This window comes from Phyllostomus discolor, chromosome 10, assembly GCF_004126475.2.
Source record: "Phyllostomus discolor isolate MPI-MPIP mPhyDis1 chromosome 10, mPhyDis1.pri.v3, whole genome shotgun sequence".
NCBI classification, from domain to species: Eukaryota; Metazoa; Chordata; class Mammalia; order Chiroptera; family Phyllostomidae; genus Phyllostomus; species Phyllostomus discolor.
Window position 1 is genome coordinate 48,970,848 of NC_040912.2, and position 24,437 is coordinate 48,995,284.

A 24,437-nucleotide genomic window follows, 5' to 3' on the forward strand; every position below is an offset into this window, starting at 1 on the left:
TACTATACCCAGCCTTGTCTCCTCTACCTCTCTGTTCTCCTACAGTTTTCTAACTGGTCTTATAGTTTATGTTTTCTTTGAGTATTGTGATTATACAGAACATTAGCATTTGTAATAATATTACACTGCCCACTTAGGTCAGTATCAGTTTAGGTAACCCTTTTACATTGGAGTCAAAGATGATTTTTTGACTTAGGATATATTATAAAGAAAGCACTTTAAGAGAGAATATCTGAGGATTGTCTAAGAATGAGGTTAGGAAGAGTATAATTCACATTAAAAACTTGACTAGTTCAGGACTTCCGGCAAGATGGAGGAATAGGTGAACGCACCGTACCTCCTTGCACAACCAAGAATAGAAAAACAATAATTTACAGGCATAATTTCACTCAGAACTGTCAGAGGATTTATCTGAATGGAAGTCAGACAGCCAAGAAGTTGAAGTAGACCCGTACATCCAGACTGGTAGGGGATGACGAGCCGGGTGGGCGTGGGGCTGGCACGGGTCGGCGGCGCGAGGAGCAAAATCGGCAAGACAGCCATCTGGGGCGCAAGAACGCAGCGGTGATCCCTGAGTATGCAAGCTGCGGCTGGGGGAACCAGTAGGGCAGCAATTGTGGACCAGGGCAGAGCTCAAGGCCCAGGATCCCAAGCAAGGAAGTGTCTGAGCCCAGGAGAACAGAACTGCCGCCATCGTTCCCTCTCATCCCTGCTCCCACCCCCACATATAACGTCACAATGTAGCGACTGGGGTGCCCAGCCCTGGTGAACACCTAAGGCTCCACCCCCCACTGTAACAAGAGCGACCAGACCGGAAAAGGAAATAATAATAATAATAATAATAGGAGAGACAGGGAAAGACATAAGACATGTTTCCAGCACAACAGATCAGTCCCCCAGGACTCATCCTTTTGAGCGACCAAGAAATAGCCAATCTATCAGATGCGCAGTTCAAAACACTGGTGATCAGAAAGCTCACGGAATTGATTGACTTTAGGCGCAATTTAGATGAAAGGATGCAGGTTACCATAAAAGAGATGCAGGAAGATATACGGAGGAGAGCCAATAGTGAAAGGAAGGAATCTGAGTCTCAAAACAATACAGTGGACCAGAAGGAAGATAGAATCAACCAAGCAGGAAAGCATGATGAAATAAGAATTCAAAAAATCGAGGAAAAGCTTAAGAGCATCAAGGACACCTTTAAATGTTCCAACATCCGAATTATAGGGGTACCAGAAGGGGAGGAGCAACAAGTGGAAAAGCTATTTGAACAAATAATAAAAGAGAACTTCCCCAATCTGGCAAAGGGAACAGTCTTCCAAGAAATCCAAGAAGCTCAGAGAGCCCCAAAGAAGTTGGACCCAAGAAGAAACACACCAAGGCACATCATAATTACATTAGCCAAGGTAAAAACGAAGGAGAGAATCCTAGAAGCAGCAAGAGATAAGGGGACAGTAACCTACAAAGGAGTTCCCATCAGACTGTCAGCTGATTTCTCCAAAGAGACCTTACAGGCAAGAAGGGGCTGGAAAGAAATATTCCAAGTCATGAAAGACAAGGACCTATATCCCAGATTGCTCTATCCAGCAAAGCTCTCATTTAGAATGGAAGGGAAGATAAAGCGCTTTTCAGATAAGGTCAAATTAAAGGAGTTCATCATCACCAAGCCCTTATTTTATGAAATGCTAAAGGGACTTATCTAAAAAAAGAAGATAAAGAAAAGACATGTATAGTAAAAGGACAGCAAACTCACAATTATTAACAACCACACCTAAAGCAAAACCAAAAGAAACTAAGTAAACAACTAGAACAGGAACAGAACCACAGAAATGGAGGCCACATGGAGGGCTAGCAGTAGGGGGGTGGGAGGAGGAGAGAAGGGGAAAAGGTATAGAGAATAAGTAGCATAGAATGTAGGTTGAAAATAGATAGGGGTAGGGCAAGAATAGTACGGGAAATGTAGAAGCTAAAGAACTCAAAAGTATGACACATGGACATGAACTAAAGGCGGGGAACGTGGGTGGGAGAGGGGGTACAGGGTGGAGGGGAGTGAAGGGGAAATGGGACAACTGTAATAGCATAATCAATAAAATATATTTTAAAAAAAAGAACTTGACTAGTTCAACAAAGGAAACACTAACTCAGGATGTTCCAGCCACGATGGCAGAGTAGGTGGACACTGGGCTCACCCCCTTCCATACCTACATCAAAATCACAACTAAACTGTAGAATAATTGAACTGAAGAACCATCTGAAGACTAGCTGAACAAAAGTCCTATAACTAAGGATATAAAGAAGAAGTCATACCAAGATTAATAGGAGTGGAAACGTAAAATGGGCTGGCCCCACACCCAAGTGTTGTGGTTGAGAAGTAGGAGGGATAACTCAGCTACAGAGGACCCCCTGAGGAGTAAGGAGGCCCAAGGGTCCCCAAACCAGAGCACTAGTATCAGGAACAGGAGCCCACAAAACATCTGGCTGTAAAAACCAGCCAGTATTCCATCCATTCAGGTGAGACAGAAAGCTGCTAGAAACCCATGCATTCTCTTAAAGGGCCTATGAACTGACTGTTGCTTGCAGGTACTCATCATGGGCTCCAGTGGAGGAACAGAGGCTCAGAAAGTGCCAGAGGCATACAGGGAGAAACTGAGTTGTGTAGCTTCAGGGCGAAGGCTGGAGGGACAGCCACCAGTGTCTCTGTGTTGAGCCCTAGTTCAATGCAATTGGCAGACAAAAACCATCTTTACTTTGTTGAACCCCCTTGCCCAACACACACACACACACACACACACACATATCTGAATTTGCATTAGTCTGGTGAACTCTTCTCACTTCACTCTGAGACCCCACTCCACCAAAAATGTATGTAGGCCCCAGGTGCTAGGCCTCAGTGTATACTGTGACTTTTGCAGATTGGCTTCAGGCTTAGCACCAGCACCAAATCTGAAACTGTATTAACCTGGTAAACATGATACACCTCACCCTGGTGACTCTCTAAGATCATGCCTCACCTAACTCACGTACCACTCAAGACTTTCAGCAGCTGAGACTTACAGGCATCCAGCAGGCAGCAGCAGATTTCGGGGCCCTTTGTGCCTTTTGCTGACTTGCCCCAGACTCCATACTGGTGGTAGTCAGCCTCACTTTTCAGTGTGGCCTCTCCTACATGCACCCAGGTCCAGCACAGGTAGCTACCAACTGTGGATCACTCTGTAGCTCTTGACAGGTAGTCCCAAGCTGGTCACAGACAGTGTCTGACATTGGTCTGAAACTGAGCCCCTCCCAAGAGGACTCAGAACCAAAACACCCAGTGGCCTGCTTCAGAACAAAATGCAGCACCATCTGATTAGCTCTACAAGCAGCACACCAAAAGGATGGTCCCATCCAAACAGGCATCAGACCCTGCTGGTGCAAATCCTACACCATGATGTCAGCCCCACACAACACCTCGTGCACTGTGTTTGTGGCCAATCATCACAGCCAGTTAGCCTGAGGGTCAATCCCACCCACTGACATGCCGACAACAAACAAGGCTCAACTACAGCAGGAGGGCACACACAACCCACAAAGGAAACACTTCTGGAACACCCAGTTCAGGTGACACCAAAACACTAGGCCCCACAGGACACCTACTACATAAGGACACCCTGCCTGGGAGATGTAATAGATCTGCACAATACATAGAAACAAAAACAGAGAGGCAGCCAAAATGAGGTAACAAAGAAACATGTCCCAAATGATAGAACAGGAGAACTCCCTTAAAAAAAAAAAAAAGCCTAAATGGAATTGAGACAAGCAATCTACTAGATAAACACAATGAAGGATAAAAATATCTTATCAATAGATGCAGAAAAAGCATTTGACAAATTCTATCGGATGACAGAATTTGCAATGTGGGAATACAGGGAACATACCTCAACAAAATAAAGGTCATTTATGACAAATCCATAGCTAACATCATACTCAAAGAGGAAAAGCTAAAAGCATTTGCCTTAAGATAAGGAATAGACAAGGTTTTTCTGCACTTTTATTCAACATAGTATTGGAAGTCCTAGCCACAGCAATCAGACAAGAAGAAGAAATAAAAAACATGAATATTGAAGAGGAATAAGTAAAATATTATTTGCAGATGACATGATACTATATACAGAGAACCCTATGGATTCCACCAAACCACTATTAGAACTGAAGACTGTATTCAGTAAAGTAGCAGATATAAAATTAATATTCAGAATATTCAGAAATCAGTTATATTTTTATATGCCAATAATAAACTTTTTAAAAAATGTTTTAAAATCCTATTTACAATTGCTTTAAAAACTACCTAGGAATAAATTTAACCAAAGAAGTGAAAGACCTTTGCTCAGAAAAGTATAAAACAAAAGTATAATTGAAGAAAGAAATTAAAGATACAAATGAAGTATATGTGTGTTCAAGGACAGGAAAATTAACATTTTTAAAATGTCCACACCACCCAAACCAATCCCTTTAAAAATAGCAATGATGTTTTTCACAGAACTAGAACAAATAATGCAAAAATTTATATGGAACCACAAAAGATCCCAAATAGCCTCAGCAATCTTGAGAAAGGAAAAAGTTGGAGGTATCATGCTACCTGATATCAGACTATACTGCAAGGTATTAGTAATTAAAATAGCATCATACTGGCATAGAAACAGATAAATAGATCAATGGAACAGAATAGAGAGCCCAGAAATAAACCCAAGCATTTATAGTTAATTAATATTTGAGAAATGAGGCAAAACCATACAATGGGCTAAAGATAGTCCATTTAATAAATGGTGTTGGGAAAATTGGATACATGCAAAAAATTCAACTAGATCATCTTCTTACACCATGTAGAAGAATAAACTCAAAATGGATTAGGACTTAAATGTAAGCCCCCAAACCATATAAACCTAGAAGAAAACACAGGCAGCAAACTGACAGTTTTCTTACGTCCCAAGGTGGTCTGTGGCACAGAGGCAAGGACTAGGAGGGCATGTGGCCCCTGTGCGGTCCTTTGTGGGTCCTCTATAGCCTTTCCTGACATGGACCTGGCTGTCCACCAGAATCAACTGGAAAGATTATTATAACAATCCTTTTAACAAATCTTTTGATTCCGGAGAAAGGATTGAAACAAAAAAGCCTGTTTTTTTAACAAGTCTGCCAGAGGGCTCTTATGTAGCCAAGCCAAACCTGGCATTTGTTAAACACCAGCATAGCCCATCCTGTTTCCTCATAAGCTTGGAACTTCCTGCTACATAGCCAAAGAGAAAAGACTCATAAACTATTGTCTCCCACTGAGAGGTATACACACGTTTTCATGTTCCTGTCATCTTTATCCATTGTGAGGTGTATTGGAGCACAGGATACAAGGCATCCACAGTGAATCTTGACCTTGGTCGCAATTATACTACTGCTACAATTTAAGTGTGATAATCATAGAATTTTTAAGACAGAACTGAAGAAACAAAAGGAGAAAAAGATCTTCTGGTATTAATTTCAGTTATTTCAATACCATTAAAAAGGAGGAATTTCTAAGAAAAGCCACACAAAATCCCTAAAGGGGAAGAAGAACAATTTTTATAAAGAAAGACAAAAAGAATTATGTATGATTTATTTTTACTAAAATCTACATCCAAAACTCTGAAAATTATCTTATTTTAAAACTGCTGGAAAAAGAAATTAGCTATTATTTTTCTGTAATTGTATACCTTAAACATTAGATTAAATATTTACTGTTTCTTTGGTATTTTTATATAATAAAGAAGCTATAGCATCACTTTGTAGCATTTTTAAATCGAATGTTGTATTTTAATGAATAAATAAGGGCTGGTTTATAACACTTAAATTTGATGCCAACAAAATCTCCAACCCAAAGCAGCTTTACATTTCAAATCCCATACAGCAAAATTAACCTTTTAAAATCTGATCCAAAATATTATCTCAGCCTATTTTTTTCAAGGAGAACCCTTCCCTGATGTAGCAGTCAGACCTGCATTGACAAACAACTCCAAGATTTCAACACCTAGACCCACGAAAGGTACATTTTCTACCAGTATACATCCTGAACATGTGTGAACTGGGCAGGTCTACTGATCCCAGTCTTCCAGGGGCCAGGCTGACAAGGCCTCAATATGTGCTTCCAAGTCATCCACAGAAGCTTCTACTCACATGTCATTAGTCAAAAAAAAAAAAAATGATCACTCCTAACTTCAAAGAAAGTAGAAGATTTTCATCTCTCTATCACCTCCCAGGAGAACTGGAGTATATTTCACCAGCCTTATTGACTATCTCACCTGCTTTTGCTTTTTATCTTCTTTGGACTTTGGCACCTTATAGTAATCTACACTATCTATCCCCTCATTTGGAACTCATATCATCTATCCAATAAACTTATATTATCAATAAAACAACAACAAAACATTTCATTCTTTTCACCTTCATATTAAAGCAAGATCTTATTTTTCTTAGGATCAACATCCCTAGTACATCTCATTTTGGCAGAGCCAGGGTGCCATATATATGCTAAAAGAAAAGAGAAATCGGTAGTGCTGATATGGCAGGGATGACAAGCTGTTCGCCAAAGACTGATGACCCTCCCCACCACCACCATAGGGTAGAGATGCTGCTGAGTTACAACAGGAGATATACTCAGGCCCTTGCAATAGGTCTGTTACATGACTGAGTTCTGGCCAATGTAATGTAGATGAAAGTGCCATTCAACACTTTCAGGCCCAGCCCATAAAATCTCCTGCTACTCTTATCTTCTGACTGGTTATTGATGCCTGAACCAACCTAGAAAGCCACATTTACAAGATAACAAAGCCTCTAACAGCCTGGTCTCCAGGTGACTACATGACCCAGACCTTCCACCAATCCTTTATCCTGCTGATCATACATATTAACTATTTCATTAAAAATAGTTTTATTGTCCTGGCTGGTGTGGCTGAGTGGAGTGAGTGTTGGCCTGCAAACCAAACAGTCGCTGGTTCGATTCCCAGTCAGGGCACATGTCTGGGTTGCAGGTCCTGGGCCAGGTCCTCAGTAGGGGGCGTGCAAGAGACAACCACACATTGATGTTTCTCTCCCTACCCCTTCTCCTCCTCTCTCTAAAAATAAACTTTTATTGTGATAAGTAAACTTTAATAGTGATGGGGGTAGTTAGAATAAACTGATAGAACACTCCAAAGTGTGAATTTTATAAAATGTTTTGATTAGCCTCCACAGTATAACTCCTTAGCTGTCCACTAATTTCTCTCCATTCTCTTGTGTGTATTCTCTGGATTACTGCTCTGCCTGATTAGAAGAGAATTTCCCAGCAAGTGAGGGAAGACTGCATTATTATGGAGGATTTTGGAGAAGTACACAGGGAGGACTGCCAGGTTCTGGTTTTGTACAACCCTTTACTTACCACTAACCACTTGACATAGAAACAAGATATAACTGAGGCAGGAGACAGCATAGGAAGAACTCTGAGACTGCAATACTGTCACTGGCCAGCATTTAGCACCCTGGTTGCCACAAAACGCCTTTTACCAATTAGGTAGAATAAATAGTAAACCAAGGCAGGGAGGAGGAAGGAGACAAGTCTCACACACTAACTCAGCAGTCCTGAGCCTGGTCTGATAATATTGCCAAGTGTTCCAATATCACAAGAAACACTATGTTAGCAAGAAAGAAGGGAAGTCCTTGAAATTCTATGTAGCATTTCCAGTATCTGGGAAAGAAAGCCTTGAAACTGTGCTTTCATCCCAAGGCCTGAATGTGGGAGAAGCTCCCAGTACCCAAAGAAAGACCTCATAAAACAACTTTGGTTAATTGCCTACCTTTGGTCACTGTCTGTTTTATGAGGGAGTCCCTGATGCTTACAGAAAGAGCCCGTAAGTAACTTTGGAAAATGCCCCAATTTTAATTAACCGCCTCCTGTCATGTATATTTTACAACAAGATAGACAAATGGGGTCTGGAGCAAGATAAGGATTCGAGCTAACAGACCCCACACATACCTAAGTTTGGGTATTCACATTCCCCCAGGAAAGCTGGCGCCACATTTACCCATAATCAACATATAACTTTTTTCCCTCCTATCCCACCAACTATATAAATCCTGAGAACAAAGGACTCTGACTCTCTCTCTCTCCCTCTCTCTCTCTATCTACTCTTGGGGGCTCAGGGTGCTCTTGACTCCTGGGCCATTGGGCCTCTGGCCACCCGGCCTCAGGCTGCCCAGGGCTTGCCACCCTGGTCTTCAGCCGCTCTTGCTTTTGTTACCCTGCTTTGCCCTGAGACTTTGTCTTTCACCCCCTGTTCTACCCAGTCCTGTTCTCTTCCATGAGAATGGGCTACTAATAAAGTGATTGCGTGCTACTAGATTTGCTGATATGTAATTCTTTACATGTGTCAGCAAGAAGAACCGGATCTCTCCCATCAATATAATTACAATGTCAATGACTGTTTAAATCTGACAGGTCATATTCTAAGTGTCTCATGTTAGAAATAATTCATTAAGCAAAATTAGATATATGATAGTAGTTAAATTTTATCATGCTCATCAAAGCCTTAACATCTCTAACATGTTGTGGCAAACATATTGCTAATGGCTCTGCCAAATCTATTTCCTTTCCCCCTAGACACACAGGCAGGCTGAATTTCCTAGCCGCCCTTTGGTGTACTCCAGGCCCACGGGAAGGGCGGGACTTCCTGGGAAGGAGCTGGTCCCGAATGAATGCCTAAAAAAGCACAGTATCACCCAGCCAGCTTGGGACTAGGAAGTAAGGAAGATATAAATCACCAGGATTTTGTCATGGTTAACACAACATTCCCTAATATATGCCTTAGGACTGTTGCATTTGCTTCAGAGAACTAAAAGGTTGAAACTGAAGGGGATGGTCTGTAAGGTATACATCAATAGAGCTGTTAATCTGAAAAAGGAAGTCCAGCTCTATAGGTACACTCTAACCCCACCCCTACTCCCACCCCACCCTGTTCCATTTAGCTCTTAATTGTTTAAAAACTGCCACAGAATTCTTCTTGCCCTGGCATGGGGTGGGGCAGACCCTAGAGGACCTTGCCCTCTCTGAAGCACACCCATCAGGGCTTTCCCCTTATCTCCAAAAATTCTCTGACAGAGGGGAATAATAGGTAAAAACCTCCAGTTAAAAAAATAACAGTAAGTCATGGGGATGTAATGTATAAGCTAGAAAAAAGTCATTATTATTGCAATAACTTTGTATGGTGACAGATTTTATTGTGATGCTCCCATGGCAAGGAATATAAATATCAAATCACTATGTTGTATGCCTGAAACTGATGTCATACCGTATGTCAATTATGATAATTAAAAAAGCAAGACGACAAAATGGGTATTGTAGCTTTGGAAGAGAACAGGATTCTTCCTAGGTGCAGAGCAAGGCAGGTGCAGCTGTGGCCCCAGGCCACTGGCCCCGCCCTCCTGCTCCACTTACACTGGCCCTTGAGGGTGACCTACCAGGAGACCTTCCCCTCAAGCCACCAAAAGAAGCCCTGCAGGGCTCTGGCCCTGCTACATCAGGAGCCAGGGAAGCCTAGCTCAGGCCAGCACCCCCTCCCCTCTACCTACTTTCAGTCCACACTCTGCACCCTTTTTCTGAACTTAGAGAGGCAGGGCATCCTCTGGCTTCCTTCCAGTGGCTCCTGTCAGACTCAGGAACCCAGGGCTTTGGAAAAAAACAATCCTACACATAAAGATCTAAGAGGCAGTATCTCTTCTGATGTCAGGGCCTCAGCACCAAGGTTTTGAGATCAGGCTCTATTTGAGAGGTCTAAGGCTTCTTATCTCTTAAGACCCTCTGCTATGCCCTTAAACAGGAAAAATCCTGCGAGTAAAGGAACTGTTACCAGGGAGACCCCTCCTCAGCCTTCTCTCCCTCAAAAGAAAAGAATCCAGATGAGAGACAACACATATAGTGGAAATGAGGTAGCAAGTTTATTTATGAAATACACTTGAGTACGAAACTGCAAGCAGGCACCCAGTTAGTCTGAGTGCTCCAACTATTGGGACTTGGGGGTCTTATGCTTGTACCCAGCTTCTACATTCCCTCTCCTCCTCCCCTTTCCCAATCTTGCAATTAATGTACAGCTTTAAAAGCATACAGAACTTCAAGGGCTCCCCTCCTCCTATGCTATTTTTTTCTTGTGACTTTCAGAACACCAGGCAATCTTATCACACCAGGCTCAACACTGCTGAATTAATGGGTGAGACCTGTCTCCCTCCCCATCCCTGCCTTGGTTTACTATCTATCCTGTCTAACAGAACCATCTGTGATTTGGAAACTCCCTATTGCAAACAGTTTATTCAAGATCCTCATATGTGTGTAAGAGGTAGACAGAGACAGGTAGGTAATTAATTAGTTGTGTAGGTAGAGAGCTAAATAAAACTCCTTGACAGTCTGAAGATCATTCTAAAGACAGGGTTGCAGGGGTGAGTCTGGGTATTTATTATATGGGAAAGTTCTCGATCACAAGAATGTAATAAAGTTTTTGGCCTTATGTTTCAGTCAATATAAATAAGGGAACAGCAAAGAAAACGAATAAATTGGGCCAGGCAGAGGGGCTAAAAAGGGGATATTTCTAAAGTTCCTACATAGATGCTTATAATTTAATCAGACTAGCGTCCCTCCCAAGTTCCACACTGCACATCATTCCTCTCCCAAGTTTCCTTCTCAGGGTTCAAGAGGAGGCAGATTGCTGGGCTTTGGGTTTCATGGTTAAATGGGAGGGAGGGGATGCCTGGGTTGATCTGGGCCTTCAGGAGAATCACCCAATATTCCTGTTCCTTCCTATAAATGCAAGGAATCCACTTAAAGAAAATGAGCTATTCTATACAAACTATCCATTTCACAATTGTTTATCAAGCCCCTTGCTTTGTATGCAGTAAGTACCATGTACGGCCTCGGGGAGTTCCGTGGTGAACAGACCAGCCACTGTCCCCAAGCACTCACAGTCTGGTGGAGCAGGCAGCTTCGTAAACATCTATTCTCTGCAAGGAGAAGTGCTCTGACAACTGCCACTTACCAGCACTGGGACCTGGGGCAAGTCACTGGACTTCTCTGTATCTTGCTTTCATCACCTGTAAATGGGTTTAATAGTAGTGCCCCTTCCTTGGGCTGTTGGGAGTATTAAATGAATTAATATATTAAAGTGCTTAGAACAATGTGAGACACACAGCAGGAGCTATGGAAGAGTTTGCTCTTGATGGTGGTGGTCACTAAGGGAAGAAAGCTTCCCCACCCTGTGTTCCCCTAAACCAGAAAGCCCTCCCAGAGGAGGTTACACAAACTGAGTAGAAGAAGAGGAGTTGGTCAAAGGTCTGGGGGGAGGAAAGAAGGGGGGAGGAAGAGGAGGGAAAGGAACAAGGGGAAGAGATGGAGCAGAGGAAGCAGTGAATGGCAGGTAGCACAGAAGTGCAGAGAGCACAGCAAGTGTGAGAACAGAAATCAAGTTCATTCGAATGTGAAGGCACTTTGGAAGATGAGGCAGGGAACATACAGAATAGATCATAAAGGTCTGTTGTATCATGCTAAGGAATTTGGATGTTTAAACATCTATTTATGAAAAAAATTTCTAGAAATCTGTGAAGTGCTTACTAAGCTGTATCAGCAGTTTAGCTGAACAAGGAAATTGAGAAAAGCACCCTCAATGGCCAATTTCCAATTATAAGAATGGAGAATGTGCGCAATGTCCTACGGCCACCTGGATCTGGCTATAGATCCCTGGGGCCATGTTGACTGTGACTGATTTTCCCTGACCCTAAAGTGGCTCCTCTCTACCCACATGGCATTAATAGCTTACCTCCATAAGGCATTCCAGGCTGTGACAAACTCCTGCTGTCCTCCCTACTGCCCCTTTGTCCTTACTGTCAGAGTGCTGACATTTTGTTCTGGGGTCTACCCTTTTCTCCATCTAGGAACTCAGTAGAGAAAACTCTGATTAGCTCAAACCACTCACGTAATTCTTTCCCTCTTCCCAGTGATTGGCTGAGAGATAGATGGGTACTTGTCCCAATGCTGGCCAGAGACATGAGAGGACCCAGGAGGCTCCTGGGAATTTTTCTGCCGTCTCTGAAAAGGGAACACACAGGCTGACATGCCTCTTCTTCCTCTGAATGTTGTGCTGGTATGAGACACCTGGAATTGCAGGTCCTCTGGCATATCTAACACAATAACTTTTGTACAGTTAGATAAATTGGCAGTTCACTGAAAATTAGAGATTTATGACAACTTTCTGTGGGATAAATAGGGTGGTTGTTATCCCTTTGGTAGATTAGAAAACTGGAAGATATAAATTAGCATATATATTAGGCCTAGAGAATGAGCAGAATAAACCCAGGTTTGATGATTGCTAGTGCTTCTATAATACCAGGATGTTTCTCTTTCACCAGACCAGGTATAGACCAAAAAGTTTCATAAAGATTGTCATTCATGCCCAGACAAACAAGCAAGGCATGAAAATCAACCAACCTGTTGCAATATATTAAAATATCCTTCAGCATTTTTGTTCACATTGTATAAGCCATTTGAGGCTGAGCTGAACATATATGAAAGGATGGATTCTAGTGCTTTTCAAGCTAAGAGCTATACACACGTCAGACAGCTACCCTACCCAGGAACAACTACCAATAACACAGCTTCCCAACCAGTGTGTCCCAAAGGGGTTCAGGGCCCTTGGGGATGCGGGCATTATCTCAAGTTTTGAGGAGGCTCTTCACTTCACCCCAGTGTCACAGTCAGTCCAGACTGCTGTAACCAAGTGCCTCGGATAGAATGGTGATAAACACAGAAATTTATTTCTCATAGTTCTGAAGACTGGAAGTCTGAGATAGGGCACAAGCATGGTCAGGTCATAGCAAGGGCCTTATTCTGGATTGCAGACACAGCTATATTTGTATCCCTACATGGCAGAGGGAGGGCAAAGGAGCTCTCTGAGGTCCTTTTATGAAGGCACAAATCTCATTCATGAGGGCTCTGTCCTTATGACCTAATTATCTCCCGAAGGCCCCACCTACTAATACCACTATACTGGGGGGTTAAGATTTCATTATATGAATTTGGGGTGGGAGGACAAACAGTTCATTGCACCCAGTCTGCCATACAAATGTTGTTACTGTTCCATGTGCCGAGATATGAAATAAGTGGGAAGAACATGCCTGTCTTATCATGTTGTTCCCATACCTTCTACTGATGTCCTTTACAAACCCTCCATTTTGGCAAACACATACATTCACTGTTTCGGGAACTGTCCTGTTTGTTTACAGTTTTGGCTTGAAGACCTTCCCTGTGATCCCTCTTGCCTTAAATCCTGCGTCTCCTCCTGCAAAATTAAAAAAAAAAATTTAATTACACCCAAAGTGACCTCCTCCAGTAAATTGTTGCACATCTTATTTTTTTATCTGTGTGCCTTGTCTCTCCAAATAGATCACAAACAATCTCTCCGAAGGCTATAACAAAGATCCTTTCTCAGCAAATAATTCATCCTTAACCTGTTTATTGGTCATTGACACATCTTACTGTGTGCTTGCTTTCTAATCTGTTCCATCTTCTCATTCCTGTGATAGCTGGATGTGCTACAGAAGGCCAGACAATTTGATTGTATGTTTCACAGCTCCAGTGCACTGCATGACTGCTGGGTGTACAACATGGTGCTGGATGCATGGAGACTCACAGAAGAAAAAAAAAGAAAAGAAACATATTGATAAAAACACGATTATAATGAAGACTAGGAGTCTTCTAACCTAAAAATCTGGAGATAAAAGAGGACCTAACTAGTAAAGAATTCTTCTGCATGGCAGAAGGACTCACAATGAGGAAGGAGACACCAGCCATTACTTCTCCTTTGGAACATTTACTATATGTAGTCAAATTTTAGTGACTATATTAGGATTTGGGGAAGGGCAGGGTACTTTTATTCTCTAACCACCAATAAAACCTGAAGTATTTGCAAGTTCAGCCATAGAAAAGACAATTTTGCATAATTCAACTTAGCTGAGTATCTCCTGCAGAGGCAAGGAAACCCAAGAGCCAGAGTCTAGCATTTCTGAAATAACCTGTGTGTGTCAGAGGCATAGGTTGGGGGAGGTGGGGTGGGTGGGAGGTGAGCGGTGTCAGGTTGGGACTTTGCCCCAGGGTGTGACTGAGCCAGGGCAGGGAAAGAATCTGTTGAGGGACAGAATCTATTGCCTGATCTGGAGAACAGAGCTGGCCAAGCTCAAGGTCTCTCTGTGGTCAGCCCTACTAACCACAGACCCCTGTCCAGCCCACCTCCCATTGTGAGCCCTCCCAACACACTCTGTATGAAGAACAGCTTGGCAAACTCCTGCAGTGTGACTCCTTGTCCCTCCTTCAGATTTGGTCAAAAGGGCCAGCATGAAGGCTTCTAAAGCTGCCAGCCTCCTAAGGGAGTATTCCTACATCAGAATATATTTTAGGGTGCTAATAAGCCCCCTCTAAATATTTGGGACATCGTTTTTTAATTCAATAGTTTGACTGCTGACATCAACTATTATAATACAACTTATGAAGAGCTAAGATGCAAGAGGCCTATATGAAAAGAGATAGATCCTGTCGATCATGTATCATGATGTCAGAGTGATTTAGAGAACTTTTAATTATATACCTCCAAGGAACCTGTGACGCTAACACCATCCTACCTGTGGTCCCTGGGGTGAACTGGAGTCCATGATAACCCAAGGTGGAGAATGAACTCATATAGGAACCCTGGAATGGAGGACAGTGGGCACTGGTCCAGGATCTGAGTATGCTCAGGGGTCCTAGAAGGAATTGAGGTCATCTGGAAGATATCGAGCTACAGTAAAAATTATTTAGGATGGCTTTTCTATAGATCCTCTACTCTCATGACAATCAGGAGCCATCTCCCAGTAACTATCTGTCTGATTGTGTGACTATGCTCAGCTCCCTAATTTTCCCATGAAATCAAAAACCTCCCAGTTTGTCTGTAATCATTGCCCACAGTTTAAGCCTCCACACCAACACTCACGTACAAACGCACATGCGCCAACATACACTATACTTTCTGTTTCAGGCAGCGATATTTTGGATCCAAATGCTCTGAAAAATAGAGAACTACTTCACCAAGTTAAGGAAGTGAGCTCTCAGACCTTGTCTTTAAAATGTTCAGCTTGATAACTGGGTCCCCTAGATCACTAGTTTCTCTTCCCCCACCCTCAGTGGCAGCGTATAAACAAGGGATCATTTGAATTCCCATGAGAGAGAATTAATTGAATTGGCTTTGCAGGACTGATGGATTTAATTTGGCTCTAAAACTCTTCTTACCAGCCCTTTCTCTAATGCTGTGACTGTTAAGCCTTTCTTCTGCTTAGAACCACCTAGAAAATATTTCATGTGTTTGTGTCTCATGAATGTGGGGTTTGTTTGTTTGTTTGTTTGGATCTATGTAATTTTAATTTGCTTTGGTCTCTCACAATTATTAAAAATTAGTTCAAAGAGTATAAAGAATGTACATGGTAAACAGTGCCCCTTCTCGTGCTTCACTCTCTGTGCTATTAACAGGAAACGCATTTCTGACACTTTTAAAATGAGCAATCACACGTATAATCAACTTGGTTAAAACTTCCTTCCTGGTAACTGCAACACTTCCTCTGCATCTGGATACGAAGGGAGACCCAGAAAAGCGGAAGAGTTTAGAGGTACACTGGGTAGGTTCGAATTTATTGTTTTCAAAAATTGAACAAATGATCCTTCAGCTTCATCACCTCCACTGCTTTATCAGGTATTTTTTCCCTTTCTATTTTTTGCCCTTTTTGGGGATGACTGGGAATAGTGACTCTTTCTTCTCAGCTAGAATATTTTTATCTGAAACGGTTGCTGGTTCTTGAGATGATACTACCACTGAATGTCTCTGTTTCATTGTCTAGTCCAATCTGTATGTTTAGATATCCAGGAGGTTCCGGTGATAGCTTTGCAGGTGCATCAGTCCTTTTTTGTTTTTGTTTGAGAGGAAGAGGGAGGGCACAGAAGTCTGTGCTAGCCAAGCTTCACATTCTTACAAGTGCATGCTTAGCCATTATTGTACTTATCAGTGTTTCTGAGGTCTTCTTGTAAAAGGCAAACACTCCATAACCTCAACCATGAAGAAAAGCAGTGAGTATGTAATCTGCCTGTTTCTTCTGCATCTTGTATCTTTTAAGACTGACTGAGGCAGGAGTTATTGCTGTGTATTTCTACGTTGCCTAAATTCAGACCTATTTTATTTCAAGTGTGGGTATAAATATATCTTGGAGTTCTCTTCTTTGTTATTCTATAATGTAGCAACATTACAGATCAAATAGTGAATGTTTTAAGCTGCAAGGGGCAATGCTTTAGGACAGCTGGTTTCATGTATTTACTAAGTAGAATTTCATAATATTTTATGGAGGGAATATTGACTTTAAAAGTAACTTTAAGCCAATATTTGAACAGAAGTTTGGATCTAATGAAACTTGTCTTTCTTATCTTTTAATCAAACTCTTCTTTTTGGTATGTGTCAAGTGCTCCACTATTTCTTAAGGAAATAAGTAGTTATGAGTCTCACTAATATTAGCCATTTAAGAGAGTAAATGTTATCTTCTAAAGAATTTTTGTGTCAATTGTTGATTCTTATTTAGAACATAATATCTGACAATACAGTGAAACAGAATATTAAAATAAAAACACCCTATTTCTATTCAACTTTAATATTCCAGCATTACTTTTTTTTTACACTGTCTAAATCTGTATAATGGCTTGTCTCGTGGAAGAGAGAGCACTGAATAGGTTAGACTCCGTTGCTGCAGCAAGCTCAAATTGTGTCAGACAGTAGCATTTCCATTACTATTCAAAGTGTTTCCTGCTGCCGTATGTCACACTTGTACTTAAATGCTTTGTGCAGGGTAGGTACTCAATAAATATTTATGGAAAGAGTGGATAAATTGATGAGAAGAAGTTGTGAATTCTCATTATAAACATAAAATATTAGAGAAAAAAAGAAGTTAAATAATCAGTTGGGATCCAAACGGTAGGTTACTGGAGCCCAGAAGTCCTTCCTTCCTCCCTATGGCTTCTTGACTGTCTAATGTAGAAGGTGATGTAATGAACTAATGAACTGTAACAAAGTTAAAATTACTTAAATGTTCTACAAAGAGGGTTCAGCCATGGGTGCCTCCTCTAAGACACGACCCTAACATAGCAGTGACAACCCAGAACTTCCTGATTCAAAATGATAAATATGCGTGAATGCTCTGGCCAAAACTACTGATTCTGATATTTTTGAGTTTTGTTAATGAAATGATTACCTTTCCTGACTAGAAAGAAAAAAAATGAAGAGAAAAAAAAGAAAGACAGGAATTTGACTAGGGAGTAGATACAAGAATCAAACAGTTTGAACACAGAGAATGTGAAGTGAGGTTGGGGAAGGCATCTGGGTCCCAATAAGTGGGAGACTGAACAAACAGGAAATATTTCAAAGGCCTGTTTTCTTAGTGGGGTTTTTTAATATTTCACAGAGCACCTCACGAACTAGCACTTGATTTTTAAGCTGTATTTAAAACAATTAACACTTTGAGCCATTATAGTATGCTAGACACCATGCTAGGTTAGTGCTTCACATATTTCCTTTATTAAATTAAATTCTCAAACATAAGTAGATAGAATGATTATAGAACCCCTACAACACAGTGATACTGAATATTAAAATAAAAATACCTTATTTATACTTTAACTTCATTATTTTAGCATTTCAATTATTTTTTGAAGTATTTCTTACTACACTATGTCACATTTGCCCTTAAATGCTTTGTGCAGAGTAGGCACTCATCGATATACCATCTCCACACTGAACAAGCACATGCATTACCTTATTTAATCCTCACCTCCAGCCTCTGAGAGTATTACTCCTTTGAACGATGGGAAACAGGCTCAGAGATTATTTGACTAGCTCAAGTCACCAGATACTAAGTGGCAGGGTGGGGATTCATGGGCCCTGACTCCAAAGCCCCTCGTGCACATTAGTCTACACCGTCTCCTGCCAATCTCACAGAAAAATGCACCCGGAAAGTGCCTTCCCTGTGACACAGCCCTCTTTTTCTCTGCTCCCAGGTCGCACAGGGCATGGAGTTGGAGAACAATGAGCAGCCCGTGGTTCTGAGAGAGGATAACTGCCGCAGACGCCGGAGGATGAAGCCTCGCGGCTCCGCGGCCAGCCTGTCCTCCATGGAGCTCATTCCCATCGAGTTCGTGCTGCCCACCAGCCAGCGCACCAGCAAGACCCCGGAACGGCGCTGCTGCACGTGGCCGGCCACGGGAACGTGGAGCAGATGAAGGCGCAGGTGTGGTTGCGTGCACTGGAGACAAGTGTGGTGGCCGACTTCTACCATCGGCTCAGCCCCGACCATTTCCTGCTGCTCTACCAGAAAAAAGGGCAGTGGTATGAGATCTACGACAAGTACCAGGTTGTGCAGACGCTAGACTGCCTGCGCTACTGGAAGGTGCTGCACAGGAGCCCAGGCCAGATCCACGTGGTACAGCGGGCACTCTCCGTCAGAAGAGTCGCTGGCTTTCCAGCGGCTGCTCACCGCCCTCATAGGCTATGACGTCACCGATGTCAGCAACGTGCACGATGACGAGCTGGAATTCACACGCCGCCGCTTGGTCACCCCACGCATGGCCGAGGTTGGCTGGCCGAGACCCCCAAGCTCTATGCTATGCCACCCTGGGTGACGTTCCAAGCCCCCTCCCGGAATACCTGTTTGAAGAAGATTACCAACAACTGCATTTTTCATTGTCATTCACCGCAGCACCACCAGCCAGACCATCAAGGTCTCGGCTGATGACACCCCAGGCCCCATCCTCCAGAGCTTCTTCACCAAGATGGCCAAGAAAAAATCTCTGATGGATATCCCGGAAAGCCAAAATGAACAGGACTTCGTGCTGCGCGTCTGTGGCCGCGATGAGTACCTGGTGGGTGAAACACCCATCAAAAACTTCCAGTGGGTGAGGCATTGCCTCAAGAATGGGGAAGAGATTCACCTGGTGCTGGACACTCCTCCAGACCCAGCCCAGGACGAGGTGAAGAAAAGAAGAGTGGCCACTGGTGGATGACTGCACAGGAGTCACTGGCTATCATGAGCAGCTGACAATCCATGGGAAGGACCATGAGAGTGTGTTCACTGTGTCCTTGTGGGACTGTGACAGGAAGTTCAGGGTCAAGATCAGAGGCATTGATATCCCTGTGCTGCCCCGAAATGCTGATCTCACGGTGTTTGTGGAGGCAAACATCCAACATGGGCAGCAAGTCCTTTGCCAAAGGAGAACCAGTCCCAAACCCTTTACAGAGGAGGTGCTCTGGAATGTGTGGCTTGAGTTCAGTATCAAAATCAAAGACTTACCCAAAGGAGCTCTACTGAACCTCCAGGTCTACTGTGGCAAAGCTCCAGCGCTGTCTGGTAAGGCCTCTGCAGACATTCCGAGTTCTGAATCCAAAGGCAAGGCTCAGCTTCTCTATTATGTGAACCTGCTGCTGATTAGACCATCGGTTCCTCCTGCGCCATGGGGAATATGTGCTCCACATGTGGCAAATATCTGGGAAGGGAGAAGACCAAGGGAGCTTCAATGCTGACAAGCTCACGTCTGCAACCAACCCAGACAAGGAGAATTCAATGTCCATCTGCATTCTTCTGGACAATTACTGTCACCCAATAGCCTTGGCCTAAGCATCGGCCCACCCCTGACCCCTGAAGGGGGACCGGATTCGAGCCGAAATGCCCAACCAGCTTCGAAAGCAACTGGAGGCTATCATAGCCACTGATCCACTTAACCCTCTCACAGCAGAAGACAAAGAATTGCTCTGGCATTTTAGATATGAAAGCCTTAAGCATCCAAAAGCATATCCTAAGCTGTTTAGCTCAGTGAAATGGGGACAGCAAGAAATTGTGGCCCAAAACATACAATTGTTATCCAGAAGGGAGGTCTGGGATCAAAAGTGCTTTGGATGTGGGCTAACAATGCAACTCCTGGACTGCAACTTTTGTTCAGATGAAAATGTAAGAGCCATCGCCGTTCAGAAACTGGAGAGCTTAGAGGACGATGACGTCCTGCATTACCTACTACAGCTGGTCCAGGTAGGGGATGCCAGTGTAATTACAGAGCACTCTTCTCCAGGAATTCATTTGCATGTGCACAGGAACCCCATTCAGTTGTCGTCAAATGCCCTTTGTCCAGAAATATCCTGATTGTCAGAGCGATCTAAAGAAGCCACCTCAAAAGTAGTACCCTGTTCCTTTTTTTTATTATTATTCTCTTTGATGGTTTCTGACAGGCATTTTGAAGATGTTAATATTTCCACTTTTTAGGAGGACTGAGCTTGTGGCAATATGTGTTCTCATTTGTTGTATTAATGATAGATTTGATTTAACAGAACGTTCCCTTATGCCAAAGCTTCAAGCGATATACATGCTTTTTATGTATTATTACATTTAATTCTCCAATAACTATGGTGGAGGTCAAGTTAATACTTTAATTATAAGGAAACTAAGGCAGAAAGTGAGGCTAGCTAAGGTGCCTAAGGTCACATGCTTTGAAAGACTAGAGTTCAAACCCAGGAGGTCTGACCCCAGGCCCTGCTCCTTTCACTGCCTCCCAGGATCCTGCATCAGTCCAGTGTCAGGGTCGGGGTCCTAGAGATAAAAGGCCATACTCTCTGATCATGAACATGACATTCATGAATAACACCTCAAGCCGGATGGGACCTTGAAAGTCCCTCTCTTTAGACAGGTCTGGCACTGCATTTCCACTCGTGTTCTCATGCCTTTCGTCATTTGCCTAAGGTTTTCTCAGGAAGTTAAAAAAAGGAACAGTTCTCCTACTTACTGCAGCCAATCTCAAATTAGATTGTGCTGCTTGATAAGGACAAGGAAGTAAAGAAATTGAAATTCTTGTTCAGAGTGCAGGAGTGTTCATTCATGAATTCAATAATATGCGCATAGCACTTCTGCTGTTCTGAATGCTGGACATGGTGCGGTGATGAAAACATAGCCCATCTCTGCTCTCAAGTAGCTTGCTGTGCATGAAAAAGACTGATTTAATAACAAATTATAATGAATACTTTGGGGAAAACCTAGAGTATTATGAGAAAATAGTTAGGGATCCTGGGGACACAATTTAGATTGAAGAAGCCAGGGACAGTTCCAAATAGGTGATATTTGAGCTGCGATCATTAAGATTAGCCAGGGTAAGTGTTAGACACTAAACTGCCTAATTATTATCTGTATGACTGGAAAGCCCTGGAGTTTCTTGACGAACACTGTGGATGCTCTTCACTTAAATTCTGAACCATCACCTTCCATTAAGCAGGTACTTGAAACATGATATTTGGCTTTTACCTTCATCTATCAAATGGATCCAATATTTTAATCTGTCTGTCAGTGTAGATACTAGCATAACACTAAGGAAAAATTTAGAATAAGCCAAGCATCTTCAGCTTTCTAGCTCTCCAAAACAAATAGAACATAAAACAAATTTGCATGAAATATGTTCCAAGTCCCAAGGCCACTATGAATTATTTCACATTGTCATTTTCACACATAAACCTTCCAGAATTGGAAAATGAATGGTGTTCTTGGAGATATTTAAATGAAAAAGGTCAATAAGTAATATCAGCATTGAATTTGTGGTCATAAATTTGAAGAGTAATAGTCATTTGTAAAATTGAGATATTTTCAAAATGGTCAAATGACTCATTTAGACTAAAATGTCCTCCTCATTGAGACCTGCATTGTCTTTACAGAAGTGAAACATGAAGATGTTTGAAAAGACTCACATTAAAACATTTCTGAAGTGAGTACTGCTAGTGAAATAACCATACTCTTCAAATTGAGATCTTAGCTGGAGCTACAGTGGCACATATTTGACCATACCCATGGAAAGGATCTTTGAAAGTATTGGGTATAATTGAAATATTATCAAATCAGTATTGATCGCTTCCAAACTGGAAAACCAGAGTAAGAAGTGGAAATCATACCCAAAGTCCCCAGGCCTTAAAACGTAAAGTGGAATGGGAATTTCTCCTGTATCATCTGAAGAAGGGTAGACCATGTCTATTTATAAAAAAAAAAATACTCTGACATATTTAACTTTAAGCCTCCTTTCTTCATCATACCTACCCTATAATTTATGTATGCATCTATAATAAACAGTATTTGTTAGTCTTACTGTTTTTAAAATTATGGACTATTGCAGATTTATAGAAAAGTACACAGAATGGTGTAACAGATACCACACACCCATCAGGGCTCAATTTTTTTTACATTTTATTGGTTCTTTTTCTTCAGTCATGGAGCTATCATAAGTCAGTATCTCTACATTAACCAAGTGATATGAAAACTGCTAAACACTTTTCCTGAGGAACCATATTAAATAAGAGATTTTCAGACAAAGCTCTGTATACACCACTACCTGGCAGGGGGTAGAGATCATTCTGCATGAATCGAATCAGGCCTGCTGTTTACTTGCAGTTAGAACCTGTGAGACAGCTCAGTTACTTGCCTTGGAGATGCCAGGCACACCCTGAGCAGAAGTGGAGTGATAGCACTTTTAGGATCTTCACATTTAACAAATACTTTCTCTCTACATGTAGTCTTCACTATTTCTTCCAACACTATGTGTCTTCACTATTTCTCTCTTGCCTTCTACTTTTAGATTCATATAGCCATTTCCATTTCCCCACTATCCTTCCAATCAATAAGTTAGCCTTTAACGGAAGCCAAAGCCATCCCTCTTTGCCTTTGAAGTCATCAAAAGCAATGACTGTGAGTCAAGAGTCTGGCTTCTACTCCCAGTCCTTAAGCAAGTTCACTTTGGCACTCTGGCCCAAACTGTCCTTGAAGAAAAGTTTTGCACTTAAGGGCTGGTAAGATTCTCATCCCTACCCTGAAAACCCACCAAGACAGAGTGCTAGTTTTTCTCCTTTTTTTTTCCCTGTTAACCAACATAGAATGTAGCCCTACACATGTCAATGTGTTGTTCCTTTAGGCTGTGAATTTGAACCTTACCATGACAGTGCCTGGCCAGATTTCTACTGAAGCGTGCTTTAAGAGTAAGTACCTCCATTTGATTATAGCATGACATTTTAAAAGTTAATCAGGATTGATGATCTTCGACCTTAGTCACAATAATTTCAACCATCTTGTTCCCACCCTCAGAACAAAAGAATTGGTCATCTTGTTTGGTTTTGAGAAGGAGATAGCCCAGTCCAGGCCTATCAGCAGAGGTTCGCTGTGACCTGAAGCTACCTGGGGGCTGTGGCGCCGCCATGCTTCACGACTTACCCAGCATCCGAGATGTTACAAAAAGTTATATTGATATTAAATCACTCTCTGCTGAAAAGTATGACGTCAGTTCCCAAGGTATGGTAGCTACATTTTCTGGGTTCTCTTCAGATGCCTTCCTCTCCAAATGCATCATCCCTGGAAGGACTTTGTGCATTCCTAAGGCAGCAAAGAGCAATTTTAAAATCTCTTCTCTTTAGGGAGCAAGAAATTTAAGTTCTCTCTTACAACTTAATATATTTTAAAATTGGTTATATAGATATTTTTAATGATGAGTTTATGATAGATATAAACTGAAAATTTTAAAGCATTATGTAGATATAAGATCTTTTTAAGAACAATTATGCATACACCAAAAAAGATAGTTTTCGCATATTTACCTTTACCATCTTTCAATATATGCATCTATTTTCAAATTTTCAGTATTTTAAAATAAATTATTAAGAGATATATAAAATTTTGGCAATATATACAATGTGATATACATATATACACATATATTAACATAGTATATACTACTATTATATTTTATATAAATATATATCAGAGTACTTCATATAAAATATATATCACTCTCTGAAGGCACTTCTAATATCATTTTCTTATCCCTAGAAATCCTGTCCCTGCCTGCACGGAGAAAGAGAGGAAAATTAATCACTCTTTCTTTGTCATCAGTACATCCTTCTGGTCTGCTAAACTATGAGCTGGGAATATCTTTTATTCCTGTTTGTATACCTCGACCAGCGCATGGTCCTAAGGACCCACTCACATCCTCAGCCAGTTTTAAACTTCTATATTCGTTTCTTTTTTCCTTTGATTCTTTTCTAATAATCACAATAAAGCTCTGTTCTAACACGTATAATAGTAATAATGATCTTACTCGCTTTTATTGTTCATTGTAAGTAAGAAGGGAACATTCGTATGGCCTACAGTCTGTTATCCCGGGAGTAATTTTTAATTTCGCCTTTATTTTAGAATTTAGAGGCTGTATCCATTTCTACCCTGCCTAACTTACTCTTTGGAAAAGATTTTTACAGAACTTTATCCAAATTTATTATAGGTCTTCAAATGTATGTTCCCCA

At 41.8% G+C, this 24,437-nt stretch overlaps 1 long non-coding RNA gene, 1 other non-coding gene and 1 pseudogene across 2 annotated transcripts; 1 reads left to right on the plus strand and 2 right to left on the minus strand.

Annotated features, from left to right (window-relative positions):
- Positions 1–13,274: 13,274 nt before the first annotated feature.
- LOC118496989 lies at positions 13,275–14,771 on the minus strand. The gene is made up of 2 exons (XR_004899531.1): positions 14,689–14,771; positions 13,275–13,352 (listed from the first exon to the last, which is right to left on the minus strand). It is a non-coding gene; the product is annotated as an uncharacterized LOC118496989 (long non-coding RNA).
- Positions 14,772–15,422: 651 nt separating this feature from the next.
- LOC114507995 lies at positions 15,423–20,262 on the plus strand (annotated as a pseudogene).
- LOC114508257 lies at positions 16,758–16,885 on the minus strand. Its single transcript, XR_003685505.1, has one exon. It is a non-coding gene; the product is annotated as a small nucleolar RNA SNORA28 (small nucleolar RNA).
- Positions 20,263–24,437: the final 4,175 nt, after the last annotated feature.